Genomic DNA, 26,078 nt, shown 5'->3' on the forward strand with positions numbered 1-26,078 from the left:
ACTCTACGTTTAAAAAAAAAAAGAGAAAATAACAAAGGTTATAGTGTAGTTATACAGAAGGCGGTATGATTTTAACTTACGTTAAAAAAACTTAAAAGTTCACTGAAAAAAACAAAGGTTATGGTAGAGTTACATGTAGATCTTCCAAACTAAAAAGCACTGAAATCACCAGTTATATTAACTGACATAAGTAGAACATGCACTGATTATGACTGCACACACTACATCACAAATACCATCTGAAATCTAGGGCAGTGGAGGTTATACGTGTTTCAGTTTTGTATAACTGGTACATTGCATTGTTTTGTTTAAAACAGCAGGTGTGTGTGTGTGTAGATGTAGGCTCTCTAAAATGCCGGCTTAAAAATGCATGCAATTTATATCGATGCACGAATTGGCTTCTCCGCAAGAATAGATTTAGAGTAGACATCTGCCGCCTACAGGTGAGCGAAGAAAGAACCATTTTTCTACATGTACCTCTGTTAATATTCTGTTTTATCTGAGCTCCTTTAAGTCAAAATGACTAGTCGCGCTATACAAATCTCTGGCGTATTAACTCTGAAATAAAACTAAATAAATAAATGAATATTATGCCGGCTTCTAAGCTTGAACCCTTACACATCTCCTGATGAAGCAGTCTTGCTTGGAAAATAACATGCGGAACCCAAGAAGGCAAAATATAACGCCGATGTTTAAGAACCAACTGCTAATAGCACTTTGATGTGAAAAAACTCAGGCATTTAGACCAAAGTGCCACTTTAATAAGCAATTGCTCATATAGATAACTAAAGAAAAAAATGAAGGCGACGTGACCGATAACTGTGTTTGGTATTATTAACTTTATAAGAAGTTTAGATTCTAGTCGGGAAACTACGGAGCAGTTCCAGCGCCGGTATGGTCATCGTCGTTGCCTAGTATATTGAGAGTACATAATACGATTATCTTGATGTTAAGTACACATCTAAATTATTAAGTTATTATATTTGCATCGTGCCGCTTAACGGATAATAAACTTAGTTTATATAGTGCATGATACCTTAACATATAGTGCCTACGGGCGCTGCAACCAGTTTAAAACGGTGTTTTTGTTATTATTAAACAACTGTACAGTAGGCTGGGTAGCTTAGTCGGGATTTGCTCTTGCGATCTGTACCTAACGATAGATATTAAGAGATCCGTGTTCTTTTCCGGAGCCAATTTGATTGTGCTTTATAATGAAATTTGTAATGTGAATGACAACTCCCTGTTTCATAAAGTATGCATTCGTGCTTTCAGCGCTTTGAAACACACCTTTAAAGGTATGTGCAAATTCTGATAATTGCATGTGCCACCAGTGTCAAACCTAGACGTGTAAGCCTTTAAATGTAATACAAACCCGCGCGTCTATCTCTTGATAGGCTAATTTACATATAAAACGAAACAGCTTTACACACAATACTATTTCCTTTTCATTTATATATATATATATATATATATATATAGCCACAAAAAATCAAATTTTGATTTTAGTTCGACTACAAATAATAGTTTAATATAAGACGTTTAGTGATTAAAATACACACACACACAAACGGGGACAGTAAGTTCCAATTTAGGGAAGTGGCGGTTGTCCGATGACTATTAAAAACTTTTCTGAAACTTTTTTAGAAGTACTAAACTCTTATTGTACGCACGTTTTATGCACCTGAAAGACAAATACAGAAAAAAACTAAAAGCTGAATTTGAAATCGACCAAAAAGGCAACACGGCATACAAACTTGTGACACTCGCCTCAGATCACAATGTGCGCCTCGGTGCACGCCGGGGCGTCTTCGCCAACACTGATTATAACGGGGTGTGTTTCGGGCAGTAAAGAGGGCGGTGGCTGCCTACAAGAACAGCTGCGCCCGCCGCGCGACCGACTCTGCTGCAGCGCGCGCAGGCTTGGAGCGCACAGCTGTGGTCCAGAGCACCAGACCAAAGCAAAGCAAACCGTGAGGAACAGGCTCCTTCCTTCCAGCGGCGCCCGGTGCACCGGCGACTCTGTAGTACCCCAGGGCTACGGGAAGGAACCCTCCTCTGGGCGCAAAGCAAACCGTGAGGAACAGGCTCCTTCCTTCCAGCGGCTGCCCGGTGCACCGGCCACTCTGCAGTACCCCAGGGCTACGGGAAGGAACCCTCCTCTGGGCGTCCATCCACAAGCCTGGGATGCGCGCAGACAACCCTCTCCCCAATGCTTCATTTGTTCCAGTGCCTCCAAGTGCAGGTCACCGGGGCTGGTTTCTGGGCCCCGGACTTTTTTTTCGTTTTCAGACTTTGAGACGGATCTAGAGCCAGGCGGAAAAGGGAGAAAGAAAAAAAACAGGAATTTATGGAAAAAATCGTGCAGGATTGGGATGAAAAGGAAGTGGACAGTGATGTAGGAACGAAGAATGAACTGCAATGAAGTCTGGGCAACCTCACCGTAAGACGAGCCACATATTCTGCACCACTGGCTTCCGGCAAAGAAGAAAAGTTCCGGGTTTTACTCCTTTTTTTGTAAATGAAGTTGTGCGGCAGGATGATATGCAAATGAAAAATATCCGCGCATTTGGTCCTGTCCTTGCCCTAGCACTATACTCCAACCAGAAGGGCGAAACCTGCACCATATTTTATGGAGTGTAATCAAAGCATAATGCGAGTACATGCTAATAACTGCTGCCACCGCTAAATAAATGAACAGCGGGTGAGTGGGGTGCTCTTTCAGAGGTCACCACGTACAAGCAGAATAAAAAGCCCTCTGCGCCACCCGGCGGCCTGACACGGCGCCCCCCGCGGCCCATGGGTGTGAGGGGCGCTAGGAGCTGCACCCCCTGGCACGCACACGCCCCTCAGATCTGGGGGTGATGGGGTCTGTGCAGGCAGACCCCAGGACCCCCTGAAAGAGGCGATAGCGCGGGTGGGGCCGGGGCAGGCCCTTCCATCCCTTGGACCGAGGGGAGCCCCAGCTCCAAGGCCCGCAGCGACGAAGAAAGCTCGGGCCTGAGCACAGCGTCTCCCCGCGCCCTCACCCTGAACTTACCGCACTGAGTCGGGCTATAGCGCCGTTCAGCATACTTACTTCAAACGTTTGTGGTGATGAGAGTGTGGTCTTTGGTGAACGTACATAGGCAGTTGGTATGGGCGGAGGGGGCACACAATGATTGTGAATGAACCCACCTAGATCGGCCACTGAACCCCCTCTTTTTCTGAGGCTGGAAAGAGTGAATCCGCGAGGCTCGTCTGGCATCCCCTTTAGACACTCACCAGTCCGTGAGTGTGACCGGAAGGAGCAGAAAAAACGTCACCGAAAAGCGCTTCACCGAATGCTTGTGCGCACTCTGTTCCTTGTTTTACCATCTCGATGCTGTGCCTCGAAGCAAGCCCCGTGAACGCAGCCGCTTGCTGAACATTTCTCGCAGAGCTACTGCCAGCCGGAGACGGCGTCCGCCCCTCCGGGTACTGGCTGCTGACTCTCCGCAGGGCGGGCCCTTAGTCGTCTTTTGTTGTGGCGCCTGCAACGAAAAAGAAAATGACACGGATTTAAACATACGTGATTTTTAACTATAGAATGTTTAGTATCTTTAGCTTTTTTCTCTTGATTAGGATTATTCGTGCTCTTAAAATACAATAACTTTGCTTATATGCAAGTACTGCAGCATTTCAAAATTAGAAAGTAGCTTGCTATAAAATGCATTTTGTTTTGGCAGAGTCGTTTAAAATATTATAACAATAATAATAATAGAAAAAATAATAAAAATATTGCAGTTTAATGAACCCAAACGGTATAAATTCAGTGTGCCAAATTGGGAAAGACGAAGTGCTTTCAATAAATAACACCACTTAAATATAAACAAAATAATGTAAATTCTCCCTCCTGTAAATGATAGCACATAGTTTGATCGGCAGGCGCATAACGAATAAATATATGGCAAGACAACGAGCACCCACAAAGCACTTCCTTGGCGTCGCTGCTCGCTGATGTAGTATCGGTTTCTTAACAGTCAAATAACGTAACAGATGCTATTAAAACATGAACGATAAAAATATTGGGGCACAAATCTAGAAGCCGCACCCACCCAGCAAAAATCACTTTTAAGTTTTGACTATGAAAATCTGTAATTGTACGCGGTGTCACTACAAACTCTCACGTCTTCAGTGAAGTTCAGTCACAACAACTCACTGCAAACTTCACAGTCGACAAATGTAAAATAAACCGCAGGACGGCAGCGGGGGAGGGCGACTCCATCCTACAGGGAACACTTAATAATTGTTTCAGCAAGATCGGATTTATTCCCTTTACACAGCATGTTTGCTTGCAAAATATGAAAATGCAATATCCCATGTTGCATCGCTTTTCACAAAGTAAGAATGTATAAACCCAGACTTGATTTGTAAAACTGGACATTTATTTAGGTGTATATGGACTGTACAAACTATTGGTTATGCAGTTTTTAATCACTTAAGAATCGCGCCATAAGGTCCAACAGCACAGGGCTCTGGACCCTTCTGTAATTAAACTCAAAGTAAATGAAAATAATGTACTTCAAGAAAAGGATATTTTCTCTGGAATTGTATCCTGACTTTAGGTTTGTAGCTTTCTCCCATATTAGGAGTGAGCTTGCACTCAAGTGGTAAATATTGACCACAAAATATCTTCTTTGAGACCCGGAGTAATGCATAATCTATGACTGGAACCCTTCTGTATTGAGAAAGAAGGTCGGGGAGTTTACTATTCGACGGAAAACATCTTATACGTGGGCTTCAACTAGCTGTCCCTGTTTTTTAGAGATGGTCTGATAACGCTGTGAAGATACGGAGTGAAAGGCACACAACTGTTCTTTATGTTCATTAATAATAATATCTAGCGCTTCACACCGCGCTTCTGCCGTTTCCAAGCGCGACATATAACAGACAGTAAATGCCCTCACCCAAAAAAAAGTTGAAAAGGTGAGGTGTGGCACGTGAGCAGTTTTATTTGTGTCAAAATCACGTGTCCTCCTTTATTTGTCCGTCTGGCTGAGGCTCGAAATCCGAACCCTCCGCGGCGGCTGTTGGTTGTGGGCTGCGGACTGTGCGACAAACAGGGACCAGCGTGACCCCGCCAGCGCCCCCTCTCACCCACACGTCCAGGAGTGACGGTGTGTGCTCTGTCGGCCCCCGCAGGCTTTGGGCTGCTGCCTACACAACCAAGCGCGCCCTGGTGGCACAACACACAGTAAATATATACGTCCTTTGTCCAAGCAACGCTTCAACCCATGACAAAAAGATGCCCTTGCACAATATAACGCACTCTGCCCTTTGTGCCCCGGTGGCAGTGAGCTGACTAGAGTGCGAGCCGATTTGTTTGGCTATTGAAAAGCCACAATGAGGACCCCACTAGTGCAGTTTTGCAGACACATTCCTATCACATTCTTTGCCAAACTGCAGCATTTTTGCAGGGAGCGGATCTAAGCAACGAAGTCGAATTCATTTTTCGAGATGTGCAAAGTGCACATCTGTTTTTTTGAAAAACACGTGCACGACCTTCTTAAATCTGCCGAAATGCGTACCCCTGTCCCTGTGTTTCCTGAAGGATACCCTTGAATAGTGTTTTTATTTCTGCCCGTGAAACTATTTTCTTTTAGATTCAAACCATCTATACAACGCGACGGTAGTGATGAAATATGCATGCCCAACTGATGAATTCTAAGCTGTTTAACCCAAGATCTCAGTTAGCGGCCCATGCGTGCCATTTTACACCGAGCATAGATGCACGAATACATTGTTTCACATTCGAGTCCCACCCACTGATATCGAAGCAAACAACTCAAATTCAGAATGGTAACATTTAGACCGCACACGTTTAAAAACCCACACTTTAAATACATTAAAATGTACAAACTCGAAAAACAACCAGGCTATTACATAGGCCATAGTAATACCCGGCAATGGCAGAACTGTTTCCAAAATACACACACCAGGTTGTTCAAACGTGGTAACCCGTTTTTGGCCCTTTTCTGTATTTGGTACTACTGCTACCGAGGCCTCCATCCGCCAAGCACTACCCCCTCATGCAGTCAGACCCGAGGAACCCACAGCACGTGGAGACACCCCGGGCCTTAGAGTACACTGAGTTAGATGTCAGCTCTAGGCCGGATGCTCTCGTTAGTCAGGACAATATCTGTCTTGTTGGCTGCCTCGACATCTGTAGTTCCTAATGCTTGGAACTCCTCCATTTCTGGAGGAAGGGAGATAGGAGACAGATGTAAGTACGAGTTTCTGCCTTGCAAAGTACCTTGTTCTTCTGGGTCTACTGTGCCGTTGTCTGCAGTGATCCACCTGCTGTACCCACCTTATGTTTGTGTAACTGGCTAAGCAGAGGAAACTGACTTCAAAGGGCGTCGGCGGGCCTTCTGGGAGAGGACAGTGACACAGGGACTTCCAGGTGCCCCTCAATGTGCAGTGTATGGTATTTAGCCTAGAACTGTCTCAGTTCCCCTTTCCCAATACAAGCAGGAGATCACATACATCTGTAGGAAGTGCGGAAGTGTGAAACAATGGAGTACAAGAAGTCATTTGTACTCTTCATGATATTTGTGTGCCTGTCTGTAATGATTTGTTGCTTACATTTCAATAAATATTCTATACAGTCATTGAAAACTACAGCTATAGGGATGTTAACAAAATAACTCAAAACCACAGTTATGTCAGAACACTACATAGGTTCCACTAGAGCCTTAAATCACCAGCTTTCATCAATGCTTTGCTCATGATATTACATGTATGGCATCAAAATTGAAATGCACGGTGACACTGCCAATATTATCTGAAATAACGTAAAACATGATAGTGAGGTTGGCAGGTTGGTCAGGTTTGTTCTACCAAAAGAACCACACATTAGGAGTATGAAAAGTGGAAATGGATGCATCTCGTGAAACATTTCCAAAGCTTCCAAAACTAGCACAGAATACATGAATTTCTAAATTGATAACAGGTATCGTGTCTTCTGCCTTCTGCACCACAAAGCTGATGTGGGTCAATTCTTTGTTCATTAAATATTTGTGGGTAGGGAACTGCCTCATCAAGAGCTTGTGCCCAGGTGGTTGCACAGACACGGGTAGCGGTTTAGTCATCTCTAATGCCCTGCTAACTTAGGCCTCACTCTGACACCTTCTCAAGTGGCCCTTCCTTCGGCAGGCTGAGTTGTTGTGACAAATAGAGAACTGAGATTCTTGTCTGCATTTAGACTGTGGTTGATGCCCCTAAATAATACAGGCGGAGAGAACAACTAAACAGAGTATCCTGATGACTAAAACAGTATGGCATGTGACTCTCAACTACTGTAATTCAGCGTACATTTGGCAAGGCTTCCTAAAGTCTCTATTCTGTACTCACAAGGCACGATGCCATTTCCCCAACCTTGATGTGGAGAGACACCTCAATGGACAATCCGAGATGTACCCCAAAATCACTGCCTCATTTACAGACCCTTGATAAAGTATGTGCTTCACACCTGTGGCTGGAGGAGAACAATTTAAGCCTCATTTCTCAAGCCAAGGACAAAATTTTAAGCAAAATGAAGACAGCTGTCATGGTCATATCTAATAAAATAACCAAAAGGGATATCCTGAGGCATGTAGCTGGCAAAAAAATTCGAAGAACTACACAGATAGAAAACTGTGAGAAAAATGGAAGATAACGTTAGGCAAAAGAAATGCACAACAGTTAAATATTTTATGTCATAAGAAACAATGCCTTCAAAATGCATTCCCACTTGTGCACTGAACTGACCTAGGCACGTAATTCAGCTTACACATTTGATAAACACAGTCATGGTGGAGCATAAGAAGCAGGTCCTACATTGTACCATGTGGAAATTCCAGTGATTCAAAATGTGATTAAAGCTATCCTACACACAGTCATGAGCAAAGATGGGCAGATAACTGACCGAATCATTTGAGCAACAGAATATCCAGAAGTTTCTCCTGAAGAAAACAAAATACATTAGTTTAAGCAAAGATGGAGGTCTCAGTGGTTAAGAGTGACACCTGTTCCCTCCTCACCAGTGTCCCATTAAATAAAAGTAGACGACGTAGGAAGGAGAAAGTACTAAAGAAAATGTAATGCAATAGAAGGACAACAGCTACACCACACTGAGCAAAAATAGAGGTACCACTGAATAAATGAACGTCAAAGCGATCTCTTCCAGTAGCCTTCATCTGAGTTTTATGGGATTAGGTATCAGAAAAAACACGACGACACACTTCACCAGATGAGGAATTCAGGTTTATCATGAGCAACGTGAAATGGCTAAATAATGTCAAAAGAGCTAGGTACTCAACAGCTTCGATATAAGAATATTGCAAAATATTTTCATGAAAAAAACCCAAATCCCCTCAAAAACACGTTGAAGTAAAATCAATCTAGATAGACCATCATAAAGAAGAAGCAAAAAGTACCAGCTTTAAAACACCCCTTTGCAAGAAACAGATAGCAAAATAGACGCCAAGAGCAGAAATGGAAGCTACAATTTCACCCAATCACATATATAAAATAAAAAAAACTTGGAACTTTAAGAGATCGTAAGGATTAGAAAAATCCAATTAGATCTAACTGGTCGGAAATATTTAGGGCACTAGTCTAAATCTGGGCAAGGTGAGAGCAGTTTCTAGAAGCAATCTCACACCACCTGCAACATGCAGGTGAAACTATGGATATAATGTTAAAAAATAAGGGTAAAAAAGAAACACAAAATGCCATGCGTGCCAGATCATTAGGAGAGCACCTGCTCCCCCAGTACAAAACACCTTGACAAACGGCAAATTAATCCAGTCTGATTATGGTAGCCGAGTTGCTCTATTATGCCTCATGAAGGACAAAAGCAAGCAGAGTCAATATATTCTAATAATTTACAATTTAAGATACCGTACATGTAACACATTCTACCAAAAATGACCCAGCCTCGAAACCTTCGATATTTATGAATTTGTTATAAGAGGGCAAGTTGCTGCAGGTAAGTGAGTGTACTAGAGAACACACGATCCAGTCACTGACAGGGCAGGTTAGGTTGTGTTGGAGGAGCCTGAAGGGGATTTAAAAAAGCTTAAAACACACTTAGCAATCTTGCTAAAGTCCCAATTCTACCTACAATAATAAATCATAAAACCAGTTTAGAGAATAGAAATCAAACATCCTTTAACATGGTTGTGAACACTGGCAGGCATACTTCCAAAACAAGCTGATAAACAAATGCCAACAGAAAAACGTAATGGCTAAATTAAAGACAATATTTATTGGTATAAGGACGGAAGCAAACAAAATAAGGGGTCTTCTGGTATTCCAGACAATTATAAGACTGATGAGTGACCCATCTCTGTCATTTGCTCGAGATATGGAAAATGCTCTTCATATAAAAGGTTGACCCTTTATGACATAAGTCCCAGGTAAGAACGAACTCGCAGCTTGGTTTATTAAAGGTATGGCTATCTATGTTATTTGTATTATTTATCAACCTTCGACTAAATTAAGGCGAAATAACGTTGAAAAACAAAGATAACAAAATAAAGCATAACACAGGCCAAAACTGATACAATGAAAGTATACTACACAAAATAAACATCATCACCTTGCATACAGTGCCCCGTACATTATTAGACGAACTAGGCTAATAGTCACTCAGCTCTACCTAAACATAAAATTACAATAGCATACCAAAATCAAAACACATTTTGACAAAAAACATAACCAACATTCATTGGATTACTGGGCAAATAGGGGCTAGCCAAACACCTGAAAACTATAATTCAGAGCAGGCTCACATAATAAAATATGCACTTTCAACCAGCTGCCACAGGACAAGTTATAGCTATTGTAAATGCATTAATATAGCATGTCCCACAAAAGGCAACATTCGGCTGAGAAGATACCTTCCAATTTATATACTGGGAGAACGTACCAAAATAACTGTCCCCGGAAGTAACTAAAGTTAGAAACAACTATTTTAAACCTCTAAAAGTATCTTGGCCTCGAGATTCCATGCAAACTATAGACAAAGCCCAATAACCCATTTCAGGTGAAAGTTTTGGAAAATGTGGCCACTAATCAATTTCAAAATCAGAACAAATGAAATTATTTACACAGAAGTTGCTACTCAGGATTCAGAACTAAAAGACTCAGGGAAACAATAAACAGGGCTAGAAAAATCCACTTGACCACTCGCATTGGTGAGTCTTATTTGATCAGGTCGAGCTGTTTTTAATATTTACTTGTACCTTTTGGCGAGTTGACACTGAAAGGTGTTCTGTTCAGCTGAAAAGTGGAGGGGCAATAAAAGATGCCTTTAAATCTTGTTCTTATGTCACATTTGCTCTGTGTTCACAGAGGTCAATATTCAGTTTTTCTTACAATTAATTTTCCTTCTGAATGCAGAGTTCCAGGACTTTGTAAGGTGAACTGTGTGACCTGCGGCTTAGAATGTAAAATAAAAGGAAACAGAGTTTCAGGTTTTTCCTAACACACAACATTTAAATGACTAAGCCAACTCTGCAAACATTTCAAAATATATTTCCGTAGTTGTGAAAGCCCTTTTTTATATTTCTGTGTGATGAAAAAATACGTTAATAGGATGAAAACAAATCAGAATACTTTATATGTTGATGTGCGAAGGATATGTTTTCTGAAACCCAATTTTCACAGATTGTTAATACACTATATAATTTTATCATTAAAGCTGCAAATTAGTGGAGAGGTTTTTGGACATTTCTTGGAAAGTTACTGTGAGTAGATGACAATATGTTACCACATCATGGTTTAGTAATATATTTATTAAAATTGAGTGTTTAAACAAACCGAGAAACACTCTTGCCCTGATGGCAATGTTGTTAGTAAACTAAAATAAGTCCTAGGTTATGTGGGCTAGACCTCATGGGTATGTGGGCTAGATTCTTGTGATGCATGCAGCAAACTTTAGTCTACTTACTCAAACAAGAGGTTTCTTTTTGTACTGTAGAAATGCTGAACTCACATATTTGAAGTTGCAATTATATGTGAGAATTAAGGAAAAGGCGACTCTGTAAACTATTTGCCTAGGATCACACAATTTGAGACCCGTTTACGGGTCAACCACATTACAGTTAGGTCGAGTAGATTACTTAAGTTACTCGACCTGCAGGTTTAGTAACATTTTTATGATTTTTCGAGCCCTGAATAATTCAAGCATAAGAAAACATGTCATAAACAGAAGGGTGGAAAAATGACTTTGAAGATACTGCTCAAACAGCTAGTTCTCCAGTCCAGTTAAAGTAAAGCCTAGTTGCACATAGCTCAAGGACCCTCTTTATTCTGCATGGTTTCAGTTGATTTGACTTTTTAAACATTCACAGTCCATGTTCATGGCAAACATGTTAGGATCACAGAGTATTGGGAACAAGACGTTAACAGCAAAACACAACTCCAAACTAATTTGAAAGAGTGTGGTGGAAAACTGGTTGATTTAAGTGAGCACAAAATAAATGAGCTACTGTGGGAACAAGCATCATGTTCAACAGAAGGCACAATAACAGACCCCTCCTCTCAGGACTGTATGCCAGACTGTCGCATATAGAAATATCGTCTAACGTACATATTGTGGTCAAAAATATTGTTTATAAAAATTTTTGCTCGATTGGTATTTTGTGTTATTAATTCCAATGAAGTGTAAACGTTATTTAGGACACGAAATGTATGTCAAACATTATCACAACAACGATATTCTGGTACCGCTCTCCCAGATTAAAATAAAGGTAAAGTATTTGGCTGCCCCTCTTTTGCCAAACAGGCCACAAACTGCATCCATAAACAATCAACCGTGGAAGTTAAGCTAGACTTAAGACATTTCCAGTTTATTGGATGTTCTAAAAAATAGATTATGTGACCTCAAAAATAACATGTGCAAAAAAACAATAAAAAGCAGCTAGAAATTACTCAAAATCAGAAAAAGGACAATAGTAATACATTTAGGAAGGCCCTTACACTTGCCACGAATCAAATCAGATTTAAATTCCTAACAAATGTATCCATTGTGTTACTTTCAATACTACAGACTCATTCTAATCACAAAAATGCCATGGCTCTCAAGTCCAACACATATGCACATAATGTTGTTTACTAACTCATTATCAACCCTCCCTTGAAGCAATGCAGAATAAATGTTCTCACCTAATTCTCTAGGAAACAGCAGACCAATATGTCAGGAGGACCTTTTAGGATTTCATGCTGTAGAAGAAACAGAAACAATATGAATCATCAAAAATATCTTTGCACCTGGTGTTCTAAGTGTATATTTTCAGACAACATTGAAAAACGTTTCCCAGAGGACATGTATCAATACACATTTGGAATCCAATGTGGAGTTTTGTTCACAAACCACCAAAATGTTAGTGTAGCAGAGGCCGTTTTTTCACATCTATAGATTTCCACCACATTGGTTGGTATTTTTCACCAGTGGCGATTCTTGCAAGTATGTGGGGGCAAATGTGGTAGAAAAATGTTCACGATGGCAGGATCATCTTGCCATGCTGGCATGGTGGACACTGTGCCACTTATGTTGGTACAGGAATTGTAACCCTGTGAGTGTGTGATTCCAGTACTCCAATGTTTGACATGGTTTTCCACATTGCCATAGTTCACATGGTGGTCTTGTGCAAAAGTGACATTGTCACAAATGCAGATGGGCCGGTAATCCTGAATTGGTCAGCTGGCTTCACACTAGCACATGCAGCATCATGGCCACTAGGTGGGTGCTGTTAGAGGCCGAGCCAGCGGTAGCTCCACCAGCAGATGAAAAATCCATAACCCACTGCCCAACATTTGTGGGAGAATGATGAGAAGAGTTTAAAGAACATCAGTTTTTCGGTGGCTACACTGTTACCAGCCTCCGGTAGGCCTCTAGTAATTTATACAGTGTTCCTTTTTGCAGGTGGGTTCCTTTTTGGCCCAGCAATTGTGTACAGACACAGCTATAAAGCTAACGTTTTTTGTACTAATGAACAGAATACGTAGGTCACAGATTTGCTGTAGTACACCACATACAATAAAACACAGATCACACAAATTACATTCAAAAGAATCTGCATTCATGAAGAATCCTTGTGAAGCCAGTACACTATGAATCATAATTTCCCACTTGCGAATTCGTGTCAGCATGCATTCATTTCTGTTTTTTATGGCATGCTGGATTATGCACGGAAAATAATTGAAACTGCAGACTTAATTTCATGCTCTGACTGCCCTACATGTATCCTTGCAGGGAGGACAATCCTGAAGAGCAAGTTTTGCGACCACGAGCACTATAAGTTTTTCTCACTTTCAGCAGCAGCAAAAAAAAATTCGAGGTAAAGTAAATAATTTCTGACCACCCCTTTCAAACACCAAGATTGTAGATGATTTGAGCTACACACTTCTGCCTTGTTGGCATTCTTTTCATGCCCCCAAAAGAGGTTTGAAAATCTAATAGTTACATTTTTTTAATTGTTTACCATTTTATGAGAGGCAGGTCCCCCCTTTCCTGGAAACACCATTGTTCCTGTTTATACACCCCAGTGCATGCAGCAAAGATTATTTCATTAGAAATATCTATGCTCAGATTAAGTTATTAAATTAGTACATTTTAAACACGATCTGGCAGTTTTTTTAAACTCAAAAATCGACCAAGAGCTGTTAATCCTTCATCCCATCGATTGCCATAACAATACGCATCTTTTTTTATGCACCCTATCATGTGGCAGGAATAGCATTGTTATTAGAAAATGATAATAGAGGGAAGCCTCGTTTTACATCTCTGGCTTTATGCTTTGTGGATTAGATAAAGAAAATTGTAGTCAATCTTTATGTAACTTTCTAGGTGTACCTAGACTTTGACGTGCAAATAATTTATTTTTAAAATAAACTCTATTTCCACCACCGTAGATGGTTTGCATTATTGTCTGGAAGGCTCTTCCAGTATATTGTAATGTTTCATAAATTATTTCGATTTTTGCATGCACTGTATCAAATATTGGATTATGTGACTATAATTGAGCAGCAGTTGGTGTCTATTTTAACTTTTGTCTTCAGGAGGCACGCTCATGTTGTTTTCACTTGCATGTGTTACTTTGCCATTTTATCATGAAATGTGTTTTTACTTCGGATAATGGTACAATTGTATCGACTGCAAATAAAAAATTATCAGAGGAAGTACAAACTGCTCTAGTCCTGTCAGACAACATCCAAGCGCAACACTGTAGCCTGTGATGATTTATTTTGTGCCAGTGTGCCTCAGCTAAATTCAAATCATGAAATATGTAAATATATATATATATATAAATATATATATATACACTGAAAAAACAAAGGTTAAAGTGACATTATAGTTAGGTGAAAACATCAGTTAAAACATAACACTTAAAACTCAAAAAAACACTGAAATTCACCAGTTTCAGTTAACTCAAGTACCTATAACTTGCACCCTCGCCATGCACAGTGAGGTCACCAATGATGTAATTTCAGATGTCATCAGTGATGGTATCAATGATGAGGAACATGTCATGAGTGTTGTACTATTCAAGGGCATAAGCAGTGGATGGTGAGAGCACAAGTTATAGTTATAAGAGTATCAGCTACTTGACATTTTCACCTAACTCTAACGTCACTCCAATCTTTGGATTTTTCCAGGCAATTTTTAGGGTTATTTTAATGTACATCATGTTAACGTTTGTTTTTATTAGTGAAATTCAGTTTAAAAAAAAATCTAAATTAAGATTTTCTCACCATACCTAACTAAGCCTTTGGCTGTGTATGGCAGAGAGTGGGTCTAAGGGCCTAGCCTGTCTCCAGGCCATGAACCCACCCCCTATGGATAGCCAATGTCACGCACAACATCTAGCTGTGTGTATGAGGTTCCAGGCCCTGTGCACACCATGGAGACAACCTCTCTCCCCACCACAAATGGCATAGAGCTGTGTGCAGCAGGGCGTGGCCACAGGGCCTGGTCAGTGGCCAAGACCTGCGCTGACCACCCTGCAGGTGACCAAACACCCTCCAGACGAGGAGTTGGGGGTTTTGCCTGCCCACCCCATTGCTGCCAGCCAACAACTCCCAAACTCCATCTTTTTTTTTTACATTGTTTTCCCGATTTTACTGACTCCCACAGATCGCCCCTGAAACTTTCTAGGAAGGAGCCGAGGTGGGTGAGCTTTTTTTGGCAAAGATTTGTGGAGATTTATTAACGGAGCAAAGATATTAGCAAAACAAAAATGTTTTCTTCTGTGGCACATGGGGGGTAAATATGCCTATTGTAGTGATTAGAAATATTAAGCACTGCAAAAATTCAAATTATCTGGATGCGTCTGAGTGACTGTAGAATTGTCTGTGAATACATGTTGTTTTGAAGATCGAGGAAATAAATATCTCCATTCCTCTCTGGACATAATTGGTGTCACATGGGGGTCAATTGTATAGTTAAACTGGATGCAAACCTTTCTGCCGGATTGTAAATCATGGATCATGCACAAATTGTGATTAGTTCTTGTTTTTTATGTGCTTTTACAAATTCATCCAAGTAATACTGGAGAAATTTGTGGGGAGAAAACAGTGGGCAAAAGAGAATACCATGGGATAATACCGGCCTTAAAGTCTGTTACTGCACGCCAGTCCCGGTTAGGTAGAGAAAACACAGAATGGAGCCCATAGAACAGACGGAATAAAGTCTCATACCATGCAGAAATAGTACTTCCCCTTGCCTGTCTTTGGGCCCAATTAGTTCCCACGTCTCAGATTCAGGCATTTGTCTAGATCTATCAATTCGGTAATGCCTCCACCGAACAGTTATGATCCAAGCCTGCTTTACTTGAGGTGGGGCAAGTTCAGTGCAGAAAAAAATAGACACAGATCACAGCCTCGGCTTTGCACAGTGGCTACTCATGGGTGACCCTGTAAATCACAGTAACCTTTAAATATTCCTTGTTTAGAGGGGACAGAAGAACCAAAACTTCACGAGTTTAGACCTGATGTTTGATAATATATGAAATGCTCTTTCTTCCAGCAGGCTTACCGTGGAGCTTTCAAACCTATCCAGACCAGATCTTTGTTGAAAAAGAAAAGCTTTGCAAATTTAATCAACCAGCACAGACTCGCATTTTGGATCCTCACTCTTGGCTGGGTTTCCGTGGGCAAGTTTTCCAGATCTGCTGGACCAAAAAGTGCAGACCAGACCAGGGCTGAAAATGGGAGTCTGTTGCCCTGCCCTGTTCAGCACGTGGTCCAGAACATATGTCCTATGTCAGTCCAGATGAGTTGTGGCCAAATGATTAAATGACCACAGACCATATAAATGAGACACTGATTCACTATGTGTACAGTTATTTCCCGTGCATAATTTCGAAAATTATCAAAATTTGACATGCCTTTAGCACTCTTGAACCAAACCACTAACCTAGAGATTTGCAACTTTTCTATAGGATCTGAGTCCCTCCCTGTGTCCTGTAACTGCTAGCTTGACCCACAGAGTTTCACGAGCCACCAATGGACTGACCATCTGCCGATTTTCTAATACTTATCCCTTCTATACCATTTTCTGCTGAACCTCAGGATCATTACCCCCCCCCCCCGAAAAGTAGTGAGACAAGATGCCACTTTTCTTTCCTGTCAAAAGATGTTAGTCCTAGGAGAGACACAAGACGCTTAAAAGCCTTTAAGAAATAGATCTCAAACCAAACGCGAGCTCACATTGTTTAACAGTTGACAGCTGCTACGGACTGCTGGACAATAAACCAACCAAATGTATCATTTCTAAATTCATCTTATTCACGTACAATTGTTTCGGAAACTTGGCTGTTATCAGATTCACTGCAAATTGTTACCCAAATGGATCGTTACAGACCATCCTGAGTCACTTTAAGCTAGCGCTCTTGACCCTCCTGGATTTCTGTCTAGACTCGTTTTAAAGCCGTAGCCTCCAGGCCATTAACAATTATCAACCTTCATTCTGACCTTCACGCCTTCTATACAGTATGGAGGTTTAAATGGATCCTCTGCCTCATCTCTTCCTATATTAATCATAAACCACAGATGCCCACGATTATTTCCACTGCACGTTTACTACAATCAAACAGACAGTATTTACACTGCCAACTGCCATTCATTATGTGAACCGCAATTATTTCTGTGCTAGCAACATGACACTTGGCTCAAAGTGCACAGATTTGTAGATGAGTGAAAGTCATCTGAAACTTAGCCAAAAACAAACGAAAGAATTTTACTTGGAGTCACCCTTGGAAGCATGGCCTAGCGAACTGTGGTCAGGCCAGTCACCCTAGGAACATGTCCATTTGCAGGTATATCTGTTGGGAGTACTGCTTTTGTTTATGACTCTGAACTGATACTGTTCATTCGCATGTACTGCACTAGTGGTCCAGTACTACTTTTATCAATTCAACCTACTTTATCCTCCCTTTCCACACCAAATGACAGCAACGGTCACTGCGCTGTCACAGCACCTACACTTCACATATAGTTGTTTGTTGGCCCATCAACTTTCCCTTTAAATCACTTGCAGTTCATTCAAATTCAGATGGTAGACTTTTGTTGGACCTCTAAAGAAGGTACCACACCATACCAGGTCTTGTATCTTGGCCCCGGCTCCCTGCAGCCCTGAAACATAATATGAAGGCCCTTCATACAACTAAATGTGTTCAGTACAAACACCCCTGCGTTACATACATGTTGAAGTTTACAGCTGCTTCATTTCCAAATATGTTAATGTTCAGGCCTGTTAACAATGCTGGGGAGCAGTAACAGTCGCTGTTTTCCAGGAATACTTCTGGAATTCTTTATGAATGGCAAGTAGTTGTGCATTTACAATAATTGTTGAAAACCCCACATGGCAGAACATTTCCTACGTTCTTTGTGAACTGGGCTTCCTATTTTTTGGTAGATTATGGAGTGTTTGTGCTCTTCTCTTCTTCAATAGCTTTTTATTAGCTGTTTGTTTTCCCTCTTCATTACCCTTACTTTGTTGTTTTTTGTAATCCCACCCATCCTCTCTCCTCTTCCCACATACCTTTTTTAGAAATCTCCCCCACACTTGCTTGTCATTCGCTTCCCACTTTACAGATTTGTTTTAATGACTGCCATTTCTTGATGCTCCATATAATATGAGGGTTTTAACTTGAGGTTCATTAAAAATTTATCTTTGCACTTTACATAAATGATGCACTTTAAATCTCTTCGCAAGTTACTGGAGATGTTACTGCATTTCACACACAATTATTGAATGCAGCTGGCAGATGCGTAATATAGTGTGCTTTTTATATATTTCATATTTATTGTACTATGCATGCAAATTTTATGTTGTCATTTGACAACATTATATATGTGATCTGTTGGGACTAAAGTTACTCTATGGGTTACGTTGCAATAATATTTTAAGACTGTGAGATTAATAATCTTAAAGTGGGTGTAAAGGTTTAGTGGCATTTCAAATATTTACTTGGATATGTAATCTGATAAATGTCTAAGATTGTTTTAGAGATCTCGTTTTAAAATATTGATGTAAATGTACTATGCTTTAATGAATGTTTTGGTGTTTATTTTGTCTAACTGGCATCAAGATAGATAGCTAGATAGACAGGCTCTCTGGGAGTCTGCCCCCTGGCCTCGAGGGCCTTTGTGACATAGAAACAGTGGGTAACAAGTTTTGCTCTCAATTGTTGCTACATCATAGCAGTGAATTACCAGATTTAAAATATGATGTAAATGATAGAAGCTTCCTATGGAAGTCATGCAAAACAACACATAAAAATAAAGGAGTTCATAAGGAGTTATTCTTAGACTAAGAATTATGAAGAGGAGTTAATGTTGAATTAACAGTTTTCTAAAGTACAGTCTAAAGCAATTGCCAGTACTAAGAGGCGTCTAAGGAGAAGTAATAGAGGAAATAAGATGAAGTGGCTGGTTAAACATGAATCACTTTGACAGGCACGTTATGAGCCACATTAAAGAGCAATCCACAGTCAGAAAGGTAACCAGAAACATAAGAGATGTAAACCAGTGAATGTCAGGCTAAAACAACAATAAATATATTATATGGAGACAAATGAATATAAGGCAGGTTGACTAGTAAATAAGAACAGCTGTCACCAGTCAATATGAGTCACTTCAAAAAGAGAATGAAACTGACTGTTGATTCTGAGGCTTAGTGAACAGTGAGCACATTTGGATGGAACTCCAGAGAACGAGGAACGATTGTGCTGGGTGACTAGTGAATAAATATGGGATAAAGTACCCCAGCTGTACATTATAAGGATATTGCAAGTCACCAAGGAGTTCCAAGATCTTATAGAGGAACAAAGACAGATGTATGGAAGTCAATGTGACTTGCACTGTCCCTTTATTGTACAACAAAGTTTTATTCCTTATAATACATGATCACACCATCACCCCTCCTTCAAGCCCCGGTGTCTTCCTCTTTCATATCAAAGAGCTAGTCTGGTTGCAGACAAGAATAAGAGCAAAATGTATAGTACAACATTAAAGATACCAAAGAGCAGTTAGTAATGTGTTGCCAAAAATTATTAGAATCAGTTTACATTGAGATAAAAAATATGATAGCTCAGAATGTGTACAAACTTGCAGAGATTCTCTTTCCTGTGATGACCCACAGCACCAAAAATAAACATGTTGCCATGAGTATCTCCTTTCTCCTGACACTGTTCGTTTTCGAAAAGCAAATCAGAAGAAGGAGAAGGCAGTTCTCATTTTCTTTTTTAAACCGTAGCTGTAACTGCACTCACTGACCTGCCTTTGACTCTGGCTGCTGGCGGCCGGCATCCTGACATCACAATTCAGCAGTAAATGCCTATTACAGTTGAGCAGCTGTGTCATTTCTTTAGTACAGGTGACTAGAGACATCAGAAGTCGCATGTAATATGTAAATTGGAGACTGGCTTTTATAGAGGGGTTGCAGTCTCCCATGTATTATACCAAGAATACACAACAGTAGGACACATTAGCGGTGATAGAGGTAGAGTGGCCAATAACTGCGGAAGGGTGACCATTATATTGGCTATGGTGGTGAGTGAAAGAGGGAAAGTAACTAGCGAATGAAGAAGGACGAATGAAGAAGGAAGATAAGTGAAAGAGTAGTTTGGCGTGTGAACAAGACATGGAGAACTGGTGTGTGAATGAGCCAAATTGAATAGGAAACAGGTATGGTGACCAAATGAAGGAAGTTAGTCAGTAACTGAACCGGGGTGACCAATGAAGAGGTACGGGGAACAGTGAGTGAGGTAGACAGGCCAGTGTATGGGCAGTGGTTTCAGTGATGAAACAGACTACTCTACCTGTGGATTACTGAGCAGTGAAGAGAAGATAAATGTAAGGTGACCATGAGATGAAGCAGGGTGACCAACCAGTCAGGACGATGTCAAGTGAACTGGGTTTAGTGAGGACGTAATGTGGCAAAGTGAGCAGTCAGTGGTGCACAGAACTGGGTGAATAACTCAGTGGCAACAGCTAAACTAGTGCACACAGAATGGAATACCCCATGGATAACAGGCAGATCTTTGAGGTAGACAAGGTGACATTTCTATAGGAGGTTTGCTGATCATATTTCATTGGGCAAGAGAGACCACTGAACATGTGGCTACTGAAAAGGAAGGTTCAGAACAGATGGTCAGCGAAGTGGTGAATGATTGACCTGCTAATGGCGCAGGATGAATTAAACTGAGCGGCCAGTGAAGGAAAAAAGATAACCCAAGACTGTGGATGGATAACGAAGGAAAGAGATAAGGGAGCATGGAATGAGCAGTGGGCAGCCAGGGAATGCCGCATGAGGACTAAGGAATTATATTAGATAGTATGGTTCTGAGTAGAGTGTTATACCCAGGGAATTACATTAGATATGTAGAGAGTTTCATTGCTCCTCCTGCCCGCCCTGCAGTGCTTCACCTATTCATGGTGCTTGTTTATGTTCTCTCTCTCTCCGATGTTCTTCTTCCCCTCGTCTGCATGAACTGCCTCCTGTAAGCCGGTTGTTCTAAGCAATCCATCTAGGTCTTTTTTTGTCATCATTATTTTCCTCTGCATGTTGTTGTGGCTGCTCTGAATATTGTGTTCCCTCCTACAGGTGGCCATTCAGCCATGTGGCATAGGGCACATTTGCACCCATATTCCTTATACACCGTGGATACTTTTGAGTGATACATTACGACATTGGGTTGAAGCTACCAACACCTTGGTTACTCGATGCAGAACACGTAACCAGAGGTATAATTGTGGGACTGGGACTCTTTTTGTAGAGCTGCATCTGTTTCGCATGTAAGAGTAGATGCTTGGGGCAGTGGGTGACGGACTGAACGTCTGCAGCTATACACACCCACTTATTGCGGACTCCCTGCCTTCTCGAACAACGTTGTGGCTTGTGGATTGGACAATAATATAATCAGCCTTTCTGGCAGAGGCCAAGTGGAACCTGCTGCCATGATCCCGCCCCTTCTCCCTCAACGACGTACAGCTGAGCTCCTTAAAGATTAGCTTTGCGAGTGTTGCCTTATTAGGAAAGCTGGTAAAGCCCCCGAGTAATATTTGCAATAAAGATCATCCAGTTACACGGCGTCCCTGGTATCTGCGTGCAGCCCTTCCCTCTCCAGTTTTTGTCTTTTTTTGCTGAAATGTGTAGCAATATTTCTGTTTCCACTCGTGTGGACTCATCTTCTCTCACCTGCAAACCCTCTAGCCCCCATTACTGTCTCACACTCATTATGTGCCCTGCCATTTGTTGCAGAATAGACTTCTACGTGTTTTCGCTTCTGCTCTCCCTTGACTCTGCCCATTTCTGTGCGGGCGGGGGCTTGCATCTTCTGCATTGCCGTTCTTCCCTCCTGCAGTACCATGCTCTACAAGCGGGCAGCTTTTCTTCTCTCTGGACCAAACTTAAGTCTTCTTTTCCAGTGTCCCTGCTCCGACATGCAAGGAGCACTTTTCACTAATGCATTGTGGGCACCCCTTAACTCCTCACTGCTGCCTTTTCATGTCCCCCTTTTGGCGCCCGCGTGGCCCTGCCCGGGACATTTCTCCCTCTCGAGTTTCTTTGGCTGTAGCTCTGTGCTGCAGTATTTTGCCAGTTCTCCTGCCCATTGCCTAGTCTCCCTCACCTGCGGGCCCATGCTTATTCTTGCAGAAAAACCTTCTAGTTTCTGCCCCCTCCTCACTCCCCTGCCTCTGCTCATTCACGCTGAGTGCACTGGCTTCTTGTACTTTCTTTTCTCTCTCCTGAACTGGCCATGATGCTGCAGCACGGTTTCCCCTCTCCTGCAGGTCTATCTACCCTGTAAAAAGCCATAGCTCTTTCCTTGAAAGTGCCCTTCTCTCTCTCTGTTGCATTTCCCTATTGCTCTTCCCCGCACTGGCTGCTGCCTTTAGCTAAAGAGTCTCTACGCTGGGCTCGGGAAGAGTGCCATGGGCTGTATAGTCGGCAGCAATTAGGACCCAGGAGAAAGCTTTCTGCCCTCTGTCGGCTTCTCCCTTGGCATCATATTATCCAGGCAGATTCGCTCTGAAGCAAATGCATTGGTTTCGCGGGGCCAATCAGAATACTTCATGCTTTAAAAAAAAACCTCCGAATTATCAAATGTGATAGAAAAGCACTTCTCCCCTGTGTGTAATGCACTGGCCTAGATGCAGCGCAAGGGAGCTGTTGTGTCGGCATCCCAAGGCCATAGCTCCTACTCTGTCACCCCGGTTTTAGACTGACCAATGGCGTGAAAATCGGATTCATTTAGGAAGAGCAAGTAGTAATTAATTTAGGAGAGCACAGTGCATTGGTTGACTATTCGTGGGGTGGGGGGTGTAACCAGAGCAACTGATTTGGTTCGTTCGGCATTTCCAGTGTGTCATTGCGTTATTATTTATTATTATTGCGTAATCTGTTGGAAAAGAGTTGGGACTTTGGAATCACAAAATTTAGCAGGTGGCACGTTTCGAATGTGTGTGAGGATGTGTTGAAACACGGAGCTCATCATTGGAATTATGTTTTAAGGGAATTATGTTTTATGAAATTTCAACATAGACGGTAGAGGCAATAATTTGGATGGCGGTAATGCAGAATTGCGAAACTATCGAGCTGCGCGGTAAATTGAACACCGGTCATCAAAGGGTGTAAAAGGACCGGAGGCTATACATTATGGAGTAGGTCAAATGCACAGCTCTACAGGTAACCATTAATAACTACAGTCTGTTGAACATACAGCGAGTCACTGCTGATTCACTAACAACCTTAGAAAGTAGCAGCAAACATACAGCAGCACGCCGATATGTCCATCAACACATTTCCACAACAGTTGCCAAATCTTGCATATCTCTCATCTTTCATTTGCCTGAGACAGCTTTAAAAAAAAAAAACATTTTTGAGTTGGGCTGAAATGTTGTTTCTTAGTTGACCCTCTGCCTTGCTCACTGTTACAAACAGTGCAATAGTCATCTGCATTTTTCCTACAGAACTCTATTCCAACCAAAAACGAAAATGAGTTTGCCCCGTTAGCAAGCGACCATTCTTTTGATTCTCTATTAGATCTGAGCAGTGCGTAGCGTCTCATGGAGCAGAATTATACACCATTTGGCTGATGGAGATGTGTAGCCCCGACAACTTACCCTGCTTCCAGCCGCTCAGCTGGAGATGGCAGTCGAGGGGAAAGTCGGCTTTTCTTGTTTTCGAGGTTGTGTGTCTTTAGGTCAGGTGTCCTTGGGGTTTGATCGGCTCCAGCTTTTCCTACAAACCTACACATTACAGTGCTGACTGAGAGCTCGTGCTATACGTTGAGATCTACATAGTGTTTACGAACTTCTAGGAATGAGCAAGCACATTTAGAGTTGCTCAGGATGTCACAATGATGTGGAACTAACGCTAGCTGTAAGGTAGTGGCTAGAAGGGGATGGAGTGGAAGGATGGCGTGCCGATTGAAATGCTTCAACACGATGTACAAAGAAAAACAAATGAGAGCGATGGAGTGGTAAGTTGTTGCTAGTTTAGGGTCAATGATCGAGGGTTAGCATGCTCCTAGGGTTCTATCAGTGCACTTAAAAAATCAACAAGTGAGGCTTCGGAATGCTGCTATGATTCTGTTGTGGGTTGCAATTAATCCTAGCCGTGAAGAACGTTAAATCGTTGCTACTCCCGTCTAGAGAAGCGCAGGTCAAAAATTAGGAGATATGGCTGTTGGATAGGTGTTTGATGTTGTCAAACAAGACATGCCATTCCAAAACATGGCGTTTACTTACTCTACCATTAGGATATCTATGTCTGCCTTTCAGTGTCCGGACCTCTGTTCTTTTGTCTGTCCCTATATGTTAATGACTGATGCTGTGCTGCTGTCCCGTTTATAAGATCCAAGCGCTAAGCTGCCAATTTGAGTTTTGTTCTAAGCCGCAGCGCAGCTGCCCGCCCCAGTGTTTGGATGTGGGCTGACTGTGCGTTTGTGCGAGGTGCAGCCTCCTATGTTTCTCTCTCTTTGGTGGTGCTGACCCAGTGTACATGCGTGGAGTGTTATTCTGTTTCGCTGCTGTACGCCACAGTTTTAGCTACCCATGCTTTCTTGCTTATATCATTGTATATTGAGGGTCGGACTGGAATAGTAAATAGGCCCGGGCACTCACTGGCATAAAAGCGGCCCAGTGGTGAATTGGATAGCTAAAACAGTGACCCATGCCTTCAAAACGGGCAGTTTACAACTTGGAAAGGTACGCTGTGTATGTGTTTTGCACGGTATGGGAGGCTACATGCATGTATGCTTGCTGCAGGCAGTGGTTGTGGTAATAGCAGGAAAATCGACCGTAAAAACCGGTCCAGCAGACCTTAAACGGGCCCACACACTGACCTGTCAAACCAGCCCTATGGGCACTGCCGGATTGGCCAGCTCGAACTTTTGTAGTTTAGTGTTAAACATTACTATGCTACCGTGTTTTAGTGTCGATGTGTTTCAATGGCAGGTCCTATGCACCTGCCCAGTATGTTAGTGGCAGGCGTTAAGGTGCCACTTTTGTGTTTTAGTGTCTGTCACTGTGTTGCAATCTCCGAATTTTACTGTCAAGTGTTGCCGTTCTTGTGTTGCAGTGCTCGGAGCTGCACTGCTGTCCATGAGTTGGTGGCAAGCAAAGTGCTGATGCTGATCTTTTATTTTAGTGGGAGACAATGTCTTTATATCCATGTGTCTTAGGGTGATGGGTTGTCTCAGAGCTTAGTCTTGGACGATGTGCTGTCACTGTGTACTAGGTGCCTGGCGCTGCTGCCCTTCGGGTTTGGTGTCAGGGGCTGTGTTGCGTTCATATTCCCGAATTTTAGTGGCAGACAAGGTTCTGCCTCTGTTTTAGCAGCATGCATGGGCTGTCATGCTGTCACTTTTCGTGCCAGTGCTGTGCCGCTGCCCTCGAGTTTAGAGTGACGCAGTGTGTTGCTCTTTCTGAGTTTCCTCCCTCTGCCTTTCAGTAAAGCTCACTGTACAGATTCCGTTGGTAGTGTCGTCGTGCTCTGCTTTCTAGGCCCTGTGTTTTAATGTACGCGTTTGTAATGTGCCCCGTGCTTTACTGTCAGGCTGTGCTAAGTGCCCCTCGTTGTGCAGGTATCCTTGGGCTTAGTGTTAACAGGCTCTGGTTTGTAGTCCCTGTGTTTTAAAAGTCCGTATTTTTAACACGTCGCCTGTGGCTTACATTCAGGCCGTGCTGCGAATATTTTATATTTCAGTGACACGCATCGTACTGCGCTCTTTGCACTTCTGCCTTAATTTTGGTGTCAAGCAACGTGCGGCTGCTTGTGAGTTTCAGTGACAGGAGCTGTCCTACTACTGCCCCTGTTTTACTGACACGGCCTGCACTTCCGTGTCCGGCGCTGCGTCGGTGCCTGCCGGGCTGTGTGCCGCAGCTCCCGAGTTGCTGTGTCAGCCGCCCTGCCCCCGTGCAGCTCTTCCACGAGCGCGGCTGACCTGCTGCTGCCGTCCCAAGCCCTCCTTCCGCTGCCGCTCCTGACAGCCCCGTCATCCCAGGGAAGCCGGCTCGCGCTCGCTCTCTCGCCGGCTCGCGCAGTCTGTCTTCTGCTC

General features: G+C 42.3%; 1 long non-coding RNA gene across 2 annotated transcripts; it reads right to left on the minus strand.

Moving 5' to 3' along the window:
• Positions 1 to 1,508: 1,508 nt before the first annotated feature.
• On the minus strand, positions 1,509 to 26,078 carry LOC138245581 (uncharacterized). Of its 2 annotated transcripts, none has more exons than XR_011194140.1 (3): positions 23,641 to 26,074; positions 12,175 to 12,231; positions 1,509 to 3,512 (listed from the first exon to the last, which is right to left on the minus strand). It is a non-coding gene; the product is annotated as an uncharacterized lncRNA (long non-coding RNA). The 2 variants fall into 2 exon arrangements; XR_011194141.1 differs by having other exon boundaries at positions 3,080 to 3,512; positions 25,965 to 26,078.

This window comes from Pleurodeles waltl, chromosome 7 (assembly GCF_031143425.1).
Source record: "Pleurodeles waltl isolate 20211129_DDA chromosome 7, aPleWal1.hap1.20221129, whole genome shotgun sequence".
NCBI classification, from domain to species: domain Eukaryota; kingdom Metazoa; phylum Chordata; class Amphibia; order Caudata; family Salamandridae; genus Pleurodeles; species Pleurodeles waltl.